We start from the raw sequence: 12,119 nt of genomic DNA on the forward strand, positions 1-12,119 counted from the left end.
TATAACTGTGGGAATTGTGTTGCCTGTGGCTTTACCGTGGAGCCTAAACATTTTACACATGGCAACACAAAAATCAAACTCTGTGACCTGACCAACTGTTCTACGCCAAATGTTATCTATTGCATTTGGTGTCCCTATGAACTGATATACATAGGCCAGACGACTCAACCCGTGAAAACACGCATCGGCCAACACCGCAGTCGAATCCGCTGTCAAATAGAGAATGCTCCACTAGTTGATCTTTACAAGGAAAAAAGGCATTCGGCCAACATTTTAAAATGGCAGAGAGAGCAAAAATACCACCTTGGGGTGGAGACATCTCTCTTCTCCTACAATCATTGGAATGCAAGTGGATCGATAAATGTGGGTCCATCCGTAACGATTTGAACAGTCTTGAAGAGGGGCGCAGATTTATCAGTTTGCACTAAGACATATCAATAGACTAGATGACCATTCTTGAGTTAGAAAGGGCCCTGTCTAACCCATTAGGAATCAGCTACACACTGTTAATACATTCACACTGTCTTAACATCAAAACGCTAATTCACTGTATAGACTTGGCACCCAGTTAATGTACAGAATGGATACCCTTGGCGTACACAGACAGACAAGCCAAAATAGATTACTATTTCTTTAGTTGACTGACTACATTCAATAACTATATGTGCTTGTACACTGTAAATGTATGACATTGGAAGCAATGTATTACACACTGTATATAGACTGCACTGTTTTATATTATCTATATTCTGTTCCGCTGTATATAACTTGGCACTCAATTATTTTATATTACTGAAATTCTAGTTTATGAATACGAAGTGAAAATAAACTAATTAATATGAAATATCAGTTGTTAGTTTTTGCAAATGAAACTACATAACATAATACCAGTTTCAAGATACTTTGAGACCACTACAAAATGGCCACCAATGCCAGGTTAATATCGGTAAACACCTGCATCCATGATGGTGATCGATATCTACTTTACACAGAGCCACCAGGTCTACCGTATCACTCACTAACTAAGTACCACGCTATCAACTTGACAAATGTGTAGAAGAATGTGCCCCTTGTAGATAAGGTTGAATTAATTCAATCTATCATCCCATTAAAACAAGCCATTATAAGATGGCCGCCGTAGCAAGGAGACTAGCGGTTTCCTAGCAACGCGCTATTGGCGGGTCCTGTTTCCGGTCTGCTGTGATCTAACAATACCACGTAGCTCATCCGCCTCACACACAGGAGAAATTCTCAATCGTGAGCAGGAGGGTGGCACATAAGTAAGTAATGAGCCTTGATACTACAGGCGCTGCCTTTTATCAATTCACTTGTATTTAGTACCAATTGCCCACGATCTATATACATTGTTTTACAGCGTGGGTCATCGCAAAATGTGTGATTATAGGCACAGGAGTGAACACTGTGGGTCACCTATACCCTGAGGCTTCCCACATATTGCCCGGTGGAACTGTACACTAGTAAGTCTGCTTTCCATATTTCACCTTGGTGTGCACCAAATTAATAAACTAAAATACTACTATAATAAGGCAGTCCCTGATTGCAGATCTGGATATTTATCGATCATGTGCTTCATCTTTCAACCGGCATCTCACATCCAGAACAGTACATGAATATTTGTCAGTGTTGTACTGGTAAGCTATAGTACACACCTATTATTAGCCCATCTCATTTTTATTATGTGTTTCCTACAATGCATAATTATATAATTTCCCCTCTTAGTCCCCAGAAACACAGTCCTGAAGAGACACCGTATGTAGAGAGGGTCGAAAAGCCGTTGACACCATACAAAAGAGGGAGGCTGAATTAAAATATTGTCTATTGTATTGAGCTCGTCCTTTTGAATTTTACAATTAGCCTGTTTCACAGTTTTTTTTCACTGTCACACAGTACTCACTAAAATAGGTTATGGTCACTTCACTGGGGTTCACAATAACACTTCGAATATATCTAAGGAAATACGTCTTTGGTACAGACAGTTTCTGCAGAATAAAATTACCTACTTCGGCTGAAGAAAGGTATATATCTAAATAAAAGGTGTATTGGGCTTGTTAAAGTAATATGAATACAAGAGTGTGTATAGATACTGTGAAATAAACTTTACTGTGACTCAATAGATGGTCATAAATGAACAAATAGAATTTTGACTATGATTGAATCAGAGCAACTATTCTAGTTGAAGATTGTGTATTGTGCGAGATAAATGAGTTCCTTGTGAACATTGTTTTGGTGCTTCTGTACTACTCAACTCACAAGGACGTATGGGTTGCTCTTGTTATTTAAAGTACTACTTTGATCCCAAGCAAAAGACAGAGCTAATCGCCGATGTCAGCCCAGTGGTGCTGGTGGATGTGCTGACTCAAGAAGTAGACCGAAGACGACGGGCATCCCTTGCCTTTGCTAATTGAGACCTCTTCCTCATGGAAGCCAGATATGCCCGTATTGAGCATGAGGTCCTAGCCTTTAAGTGGGCCTGTGGGCATTTTCACCTATATCTGGGTGAGTGGCCCTTCCAAATAATCACAGTCCATCAACCGCTGGTCTCAGTATTCAAGGGCATGGTGCCATATCTTCCACTGAGGATCGGACGCTGGTCGATTCAGCTGCAACACTATCAATTTGAGGTGGTGTACCAACAAGGCTCCAGAAGTCGAGCCTACTTCTTGTCCCGACACCCACAGCAAGAAAATGGCAGACTAAGACGCGATCAATGACGGATGGAGGAATGCATATGAATGGTGAGCCGAAGAGCATGCCCAATAGCGTTCAAGAGATCAGCCAGTGTTAGACATGAGCTGAGCTCCACCCCTGACAGTCTGGTGCATTGTTCTCCCTGCAAGTCTGACACAGCAGGTAGCAGAGCTCTCTCACTGTGCTTCCCCGGGTTAGAAGTTGTGGTGGATGGCCTCGTGAGGCGATGTGAAGCATGCCAAGTCACCTGCAGCCCAGCGCTGGTACTCACAGAGGAACTGTGTGACACTATGTGGAAGAAAGTCAGCCTCAAATGTAGCAGCTTCCCAGATGAGAGAACCACCAGGGTACTAGTGGATAACCACTCCAAATATCCCATTGTGGAACTGAATTAATGGAATGAAATGAAATGAAATGAAAGTGGGTTTTGTAGAGCGCATTACTACCCGAAGGCCTCGTAGCGCTGTTGTTGCTTACTTCTGGGAGACTGCTGATTTATTTGGAAAAAAGAAAAGTTTTAAGGGTTTTTCGAAATTTTAAAAGATTGGACTCATTCCGGAGCGTGGAAGGTAAAGAGTTCCAAGTCACAGCCGCATTCTGGGCGAAGGAGCGTCCGCCCCACCTGGCCCGTTTGGTTTTGCCTGTTGTTGCCAAAAAAGCCATGCTTGAACGCAATGATCTTTGAGGATAGTAAGGAGTGGCTAAGGAACAGATCATTGCGGGGGCATTTTTCCACATGGCCTTATGCATTATGCACATCGCCTTAAATTTTACTCTGGCTTGGATGGGCAACCAGTGTAAATTTCTCAGGGCAGCAGTGCCCGAGTGACTACGGGGCAGGCCTAACAGTAGCGAGCTGCTGCGTTCTGGGTGACTTGCAGCTTTTTGAGTGTGCTGATCGGTGCACCCAGATATAGGGCACTCCCATAATCGAGACGGGACAGGATGATGGCCTGGACCATTATCCTGCGGGCCTGAAAAGGGAGAAGAGGTAGAATTTTCCGCAGCATACGCATCAGCCCGAAGCAAGTGGCGGAGAGTATTGTGGCTTGCTGGTTGAAAGTAAGAGTATTATCCAGCCACATGCCCAGGCTTTTAATTTGCTTTTTTGGTTCTGGAGGGGGGTCCATACAGAGTGGCCAAAGTAGAGTGGAACTGGGGTCAGCTGTGTTCCCCAGGAACATCAATTCAGTTTTATCCCCATTAAGTTTTAAATGGGAAGAGGCCATCCATTCTGTGACTGCTACTAGGCAACTGTTCAGGTTCGATGGGGAGTGACCTGGCTGATTCAGAGCCAGCACAAGCCGAGTGTCATCAGCGTAGGTCACAATTTCAAAACCAAAAGGGTGAACAACCTCGGCCAATGGTTGCATATAAACGTTAAAAAGCGTGGGGCTCAGGGAGGAGCCCTGAGGCACACCTTGATTAAGAAGCCAAGTTTTGGAATAATTGTCACCCTCCACCACCTGGAAAGTTCGGTTTTCCAAAAAAGATTGTAGCCATAAGATGGCACTTCCCGTCACTCCGAGTTGTTTTAATCGGGAGATAAGGATATTACTATTCACGGTATCAAAGGCGGCACTTAAGTCTAACAGCATAATTGCTGTGGTGCCGCCTTGATCCATGTGCCTGCGGGCTAATTCTGTGACAGTCAGTAGTGCCGCTTCTGTCCCCAATTTTGGGCGAAAACCAGCTTGATAATCATGGAGCAGGTGGTTAGCTTCCAGATAAAACATAAGACTGGTGTTAATATGTTTCTCAAGCAGCTTAGCCACCCAAGGAAGGAGTGAGATGGGGCGGTAATTAGTCATTTTACCGGGTCGAGGTTGTTTTTTTTTAGCAGAGCCTTAACTTGTGCACATTTCCAGATTTCTGGAACTCTTCCTGTGGTGATTGACATATTTATGATATTTAAAATTACTGGTCTGATGGTGTCCGCGATTTTCAAGAGATGTCGTGGGGGAGCAGGATCTAACGGGGAGCCTGCTGTGACTTTCAGCATAAGGGAGTTAAGCAGGTCTTCATCAAGTAATGGGAATTCAGCTAGTTGGCAGACGGTAGTTGGAAGAACGGAATCTATTCCCACTAGATGTTGACTGACCTGGTCAAAAGATGAGGAGATGGCTTGAATTTTTTTATAGAAGTACTCTGCTTGATTGTCACAGCGAGTCTAGGCTTCACGGGGGTCCTGCGGAGTGGAGGGGGTACTGATTAAGGATTTCGCTATTCGAAATAGTTCCCTCGAGGAATTGGCGGATGTTGTAATTTTTTCCTCGTAGAATAGAGCTTGTGCCAATATAATCTTAGCTTTATATTTTTTGATAGCCTCTTGATGGCTACTTCTGTCCTGTTCCTTGAGAGTGTTTCTCCAAGTTCTCTCATGTTTCCGGCAGATTCGTTTTAACTCTTTTAACTCTGGAGTGAACCACGGTGATTTTTTGGACTTGGTTTTCTCCTTGAGGGGTTTTTGAGGTACGATTGTATCTAAGGTGGTCTGTAACCAATTGGCATAATGGGTATAGAGTGTGTCTACGTCACCCCCAGTTTGTCGAGGGGTGGTAGAGAGAGAGTCCACCCATAGGTCTGTGGGTAATTTCGTCCAGTCCCTACCTCTTAATGTGGCTCGAGGGGGCGCAGAGAGGGGGCTAGGTATGTGCCAAAGGAGTGGGACCAAGAAATGGTCGGTCCATGGGAGGGGAACTGGGTTGCCAGTTTTAAGTCTCTGATCATTGCTTAGAACCGCGTCTAGTAGGTGGCCTTTGTTATGAGTAGGTTCAAAACCCTTCTGGACAATATGAAGGGCTGCGAGACTATTCAGAAAGGTGGTAGCTATGGTATCCGTAGGGTCGTCTAGGTGAATGTCTCATTTTACAGTCTTGGGTGACATGAATAGAGAGACAACTGAATTAGCGACCTTAGAGGGAAGATGATTCATAAAATCGCCCATTTGGCCTGGGGGGCGGTAGATGAGTAGGCCAGAGAAAGTTAATGTGGGGGAAAGGGCAAGTGCGAAATTCATGCTTTCGCAAGAAGGGATTATCAACAGCATTCCACAAATGCTGGCCCAACACTGGAGAAGGTCCGGCCTTTGTTTGGCCTCCCAGAAGAAAGAAGAAATTAGGACCGATAACGGCCTGACGTTTCAAGGACTTGAGTTCCAGGCGGTCCTCTAAAACCTGGGCATTATGCATCGACAAATTACCCAGCAGTGGCCACAAGCCAATGCCGATGTAGAGCCCTTTATGTGCACACTGAACAAGGCTCTGAGGATCCTGGTGCATGAAGGTGAAAACACGGAAATCAGACTACACTTATCTGTGCTGGAGTATCGAGGAATGCAACAATGCATTACTTGGTGCCCTTCCTGGTCTCTCATGCTAAGATGGTACCAGCCAGATATCATCCCAGTGCACCAAGGGTGGCCCCCGCCTTAATATGACCTAGACAGCACATAAGCCAGGTGAGCAAAGAATAACATGAAGGCCAGCCTGAAGATGAGAGTGGGACATTACTAGCTGGAACCAGGCGCTGGGCGGAAGTTCTGTATTCCATATGAGTCAGGAGTGTGGGAGGTAACAATAATGGAAGGCACAATGTTAACTGCATGCCAGGGGCCGAAATGGTGACCCAAAACGTGTTGTGGTTCAAGAAGGTGGAAGCCCTGAAAAGTGGTGAGAAGGATAAAGAAGAGGCCCAAGAGGAAGAGGACATAACCGCAGAGGAAGGGGTTCCTAGTCAGTGACTAGAGGACAACCAGTGAGTGGATGGCGACCGAAAGGAAAGTCATGTGACACACTCCCAGGGCAACGTAAACCAAGATGAAGTGCCCAGCAGCTCCCGGAGCCAGCATTGCAAGCTACGTCCAAATCCTGAGCCAAACCAAAGACTCAATGACTGTGTGTAGTTCCCAGTTCTGAGAATCTGAGTAAAGTGGGGAGGGGATGTAGTGGGCCACCCGGCAGGCGTGCAACGCCCCTGGGGCTCAAAGGGCTTTAGCCCCCGTCCTGTGTTTTAAGCCTGGGCTGAGTCAGCTTCCCCACAAACACACACATACGGTTCTTGAGCTGCTGTGAGTTGGCTGGTCTGGCGTCTTATCCAGTAAAGGTCGATGGTGGGAGTAGCTGCCGGGCGGTGATGTGGGGAGAGGGAGGGGCAGGGTGGGGAAGGTAGTAATCTATGGATTACGGAGGATTACAGGTAAGTAAACATGTAAATAAATAAAACGAATTTCATTGCGCGCACTGCATCCCCAAATGCGATGCAGTGCCCGCAACAAAATTAGTTTTATTTATTTATATGTTCACTTACCTGTAATCCTCCTGGAACCAATAGAAGACCAGCACCTTACAGTCAATCGTAGCCCTAGTCCAAGCACCCAATCTGTTCAAAAACCCTGATCTCTACGTCCAATAAAGGCCTTAGCCCTGCCAGTAGTCCCAACCCAAGTCCAGGCTGCCAATAGTACAGGTAGCCCTAGTCCCTACTTCCAATAGAAAGCCTAACCCTACTCTTAGTCCCACAACTAGTCCAACAACCAATCACAACAGAAGCCCTAAATAGCTACTTCCAATTAAAGGTCTAACACTAGCCCTAGTCCCACCCTACTCCCAACAACCAATAACATAGGCTGGCCAGAAAACGAAGTGCACAGGCCCCAGTAAATACAGTTTAAACAGAAGCACCCTCTGATGTAGAATATCCCTGTTGCTGGGGGGGGTTGTTGAAGAGGGGGGGGCTGGCCTCACTGGCTTATGAACACAAAATGGTGCCTGGGGGAGCACTGTTTTAACACACAGGTCTTAGCACAGAGCAAAGGAGAAATTTGGAGGGAAAACAGATTTGTCACTAAGGAATGAGAGGGACAAACTACAGAGGTTGGACTGCAAATCCCACAATTCAACTTGTTAAATGCAAGCAATCATGGGCAGGGAAAACCACAAGTTTAAAACACAAAACAGGTGATAAAATAAGCAATCACAGGCAGGTCAAAACTGCAATTTTAAAAAACCACATGCAAAGACAGTAATCACAGAAAGGGAAAATCGTTTTTTTAACAACTTTTGTTTTGGGAGGAGACAGCACTAGTCTGTCTCCTTATCACTTCCTGGACTCTGCTCACTGCAATCTGGGGCACAGGTAGGCTGCAATTCACAAGATGGAGGAGAATGATTTGGGATGCACACAGCAAGGCCTTAAGGGGCCTGAGCAGGTGTGAGAGGCAGTGTTGCTAGATTTTTTCACAACTTTCAAGCCCAAAAGCAACGAAACGGTAGCCCAAAGTAGCAAAAAGTAGCCCAATTTTGCCACTCCATTAACTTACGTGTAGCCTGACTACAACATTCACAAATATACTTCTATTTCAGGGATTATATGTTTACCTCCCACATTAATCAGATAACTTACATTTTGTACACTGAAATCAAAGTTGGTCTGTCAGGAAAACGGTCACTCACTTGATATCGCATGGTGTGGAGCAAGCCGGCCCAAAATATTCTGGGTTCAATTTGGGGGACTGCAAGTGCGGAAACGTTCTTCTTGGGAAAGGTGCTCTTCAGCTTGCATACTCACGTCAGGCCCCCAGAATAACGGCAATATAGGCCAATGATTCATGTTTTTTCACACTTGTTTGAATTCTCCCAAAGCAATGCTAAACATCTCTTTACATACGCAAATTATGTATGTTTCGTACTTATTGGTACTCATCAGAAGAGAGCAGTTCGAGGCATGGGGTGCAGGGCTTGCTGCTTGATGTTCCCATGAGCTGATACCTGATAAAGTGCAAGTGCATTTTGCAGACTCACACAAGCGCCATCTCCTGTTTTTTGCCAGGCAACAGCATGGTAGATCCTTTTTCAGAAAGTGGAAAGTTCAATTGTGCCAAAGAGTTCTTCTGGGCCAGGCACTGGCAAGATAAGCAGCAGCCCATAGTCTGGCAGTGGCATGGTGAAGGCTAGCAGCATCTCAGTCTGTGGTTCTGCCAAGATTAACAGCATCCTTCAGGGTCTGGCAGTGGCAGGTTGAGGTGTGGAAAATGCTTCTGACAGTACAGAATGTAGCAGCACCATTCAGGGTTTTGCATTGGCAGGTTGAGGTGGGTAACATTGTTCTGACTGGTTAAGGTGCACAAACTTCTTCTTCTGGGCCAGGCACTGCCAAGATTAGCAGCAGCCCATAGTCTGGCAGTGGCATGGTGAAGGCTAGCAGCATCTCAGAGTCTGGCAGTGCCAGGTTGAGGTGTGGAAAATGCTTCAGGCAGTGCAGAATGTAGCAGCATCCTCCAGAGTCTGGCAGTGGCAGGTTGAGGTGGGCAAAATTGTTCTGACTGGTAAAGGTGCACAAACGTCTTCTTCTAGGCCATGAACTGCCACGATTAGTAGCATCCCATAGTCTGGCAGTGGTACTGCCAAGATTAGCAGCATCCTTCTGGGTCTGGCAGTGGCACTGCCAAAAATAGCAGCATCCTTCAGGGACTGGCAGTGGCAGGGTGAGGTGTGGAAAATGCTCCAGGCTGTGCAGAATGTAGCAGCATCCTTCAGGGTTTGGCAGTGGCAGGTTGAGGTGGGCAAAATTGTTCTGACTAGTTAAGTTGCACAAACTTCTTCTTCTGGGCCAGGCACTGCCAAGATTACCAGCATCATAGAGTCTGGCAGTGGCACTGCCAAGAATAGCAGCATGTTAAGACAGTAAAACAATTAATTGTAGACACAGCTGTTGAACTTTGCTAGCAGTTCCGGCGAGGGCTTTAACGAAGAGGAATTAAGACCATTGCGCTTTAGTCCATATTTTATGTTGAGTATATTTGATAGCAGTTTCAGACCCATTCGGTTACGGTTCTCATTTTTAAGCAGGGTCATTTGTGAGAACACTCGTTCCACTTGTGCATTAGATATGGGTAGGGTCAGAAGTTTGATGGCGCCCATGGCCAACTCCTGAAACTGATGATTCCCAGCTGCATCTCTATAATTCAATACTTCAATCCAGAAGGATTCCATGCCTGAAGAGGTATTGAATGAACATGAAGTCACTGTTCGCCACTGCGTTTCTAATATGTGTGTTGGGTCTGCAAAACACTCTTTTGGCAAGTCAGTAACCAGAGGTTTAGAATCTGAAAGCACATTTTGGGGCTTCAGAAGCTCCAAATGTCTTAGGAGGCTCAGCGAATCTGGCAAGCGCATCTGATACTCTGCTGCCTGAACTTTAACAAAGTCTGTGCACCGTTTTTCTATGCAGTCCTTGGCAGCATCAGGCAGTTTGCTTTCTTGGAGCTTTTTACGGAAGTCAAGGCCAAGGTCAGCATCCTCCTGCCCAAGATAAATGGCACTACTTTGAAGATCCAAATTACACAATTGCTTCTCACTATTGGTACTGAAGACACTGGGCTTTACAATTCTTCTCATAGTGGACCTATACAAAGTTTGCAAATCCTGGAATATGTGGAGGACATCACCAGATTCAAGCTGAAATGCTTTGTTCACTACCTTAATTTCTAGCAACATAGGTTTGAGGAAAATAAGATAGAGATAATTTGTCTCGTCATTGTACATTTCTTTCAGCATTCTAGCTGCATAGCAATGTTCTACGTATGATGCGTTGCAAAAGTGCAGCTTTAGAGCATCATACTGCTCCAGAAAACGCTCCACACAATCCGCCATGATAAGCCACAGCGTTTCACATGGCGAAATAAGCTTCAATGGCATTCCTCCATCCAGAGTTTGATATAAATCTCTCTAGACTGCCTGGCGCTTTGGAGAATGTGCAAACCAGTTGTAGGTTTCTCTCACCATGAACTCCACATTGCTGGGCAAACTCTGCATTGCTTTTCTAGCAACAATGTCAAGCGAGTGGCAGATGCACCGTACAAGCTGCAAAGTAGGCTGCTTTTCTCTCAACAAAGTGTATGTGGAGTGGTTTTTGCCACACATCACACTTGCGCCATCTGTACCTACCCCTACCATATTTTCAATTGGAAGCCTGCTGTCCTTGAGGAACTCCAGAAGGGCATTTGCAATGTCTTGTGCACATGCCTCTTGCAGTTCTATCATCCCAAGGTAACTACTCAAAATTCTGCTACTTTTCTTACTGAAGTATTTTACACAGATGCACAGTAGTTTCTTTACAGAAATGTCAGTGGATTCATCAATGATCAAAGAATACGGAGAACTGCCCATATCTTGAAGGAGCTCCCTTTTGAAATAGGGGCCTAAAAGTCCATTTATTAAAGCTGTGCACTTTGTCCTGTGCATACGGAAAGGAGGAACTTCTTCACTTAAAATTTTTCCCAGTCTTTCAATGCTGTTGATTGATGTGCTACGTGCAGTTTGCACAGCAATCCTAAGCTCTCTCCTTTTCTGGTCATTAGATAACTGACAAACTGGTTGTGCAAAAGATGCCATGGTTAGGCTAGGTGTGTCCATGCGCGCAGCGCACGATGTCCAGCTGTGGATGCATGCAGCTTTAAATCATGGTAGTGGGCCTGCAGCTGTAAGTGACAGTATTTACAGTTTGCCTTTGCTTCATCTGTTTTTACAGGGGCAATCCACTTTTTTAGTTCGGGGTCAGACTCCCATTCCTTTCTGTACACTTTCTTGTACTTTGACCACTTGCCCATTTTGAAAGTTAGTTTGTAGCTTCTTGGGACCTGGTAGAGGACTGTACAATCTCTGCTGTGTGGTAGGGCAAGTATCTGCAATTGGAAGGGATCGAATATCCATCAACATCCCTGGTTCGATAAAGTTAGCCAAAAACCATATCATCACTTGGTCCCAAGCATCTGTGTAGCAGTGTGGAGCTTAACCCAGTTTTTGGTCTGGTGCATGGTCTCCTGCATTGATCACCCAAAAAACCCACACAAAAGGACAAAGTCAAATCATGATTGAACCTTAAAAGGCATTGCACACGTCACCCATGGTCAACGTACTAGCCTTCTCCTTAGCATTGTAACTCAGTTTATCACTCATCCCAATATGCAATGCAAAGTAACCTTCAACATATCTCCACCTGTGTTTGCCCCTGTAAATATTTGGTCATAGGCTGGACCACTGGGATTGTGAGACTGCGAGACAGAGGCATTTTTCCACATAATTATAGATTTGACACATTCGGCGCAAATCGATCTGCTGCATAATCGGCAGATATTACCAAAATAAATTGTTTCCACCTGAAATGGATCAAAAAATAACAAAAACAGAGACAGCTGTTGCCACGCAGTTGCAGCCCCATTGCGATGGTTGAATCGTCAGATTTCTGTTGCTTACTGCTAGCTTTGGGTGTTAAACTGGTACTACTGGAGGTGCACATACCCAGATAGTGTTAACAATGCAAAAATGACAATATGGCACATCATGTGATTCATCCGCTTAGCTGGTTACTGCAAGGGGCTGCCCATATGAAATTTGTGTATAATTGTGTTC

The 12,119-nt window shown here is 45.1% G+C and overlaps 1 pseudogene; it reads right to left on the minus strand.

Annotated features, from left to right (window-relative positions):
- Positions 1-9,401: 9,401 nt before the first annotated feature.
- Positions 9,402-11,317, minus strand: LOC147729059 (uncharacterized; annotated as a pseudogene).
- Between the last annotated feature and the right edge of the window lie 802 nt (positions 11,318-12,119).

Source organism: Lissotriton vulgaris, chromosome 2_2 (assembly GCF_964263255.1).
Source record: "Lissotriton vulgaris chromosome 2_2, aLisVul1.2, whole genome shotgun sequence".
NCBI lineage: Eukaryota > Metazoa > Chordata > Amphibia > Caudata > Salamandridae > Lissotriton > Lissotriton vulgaris.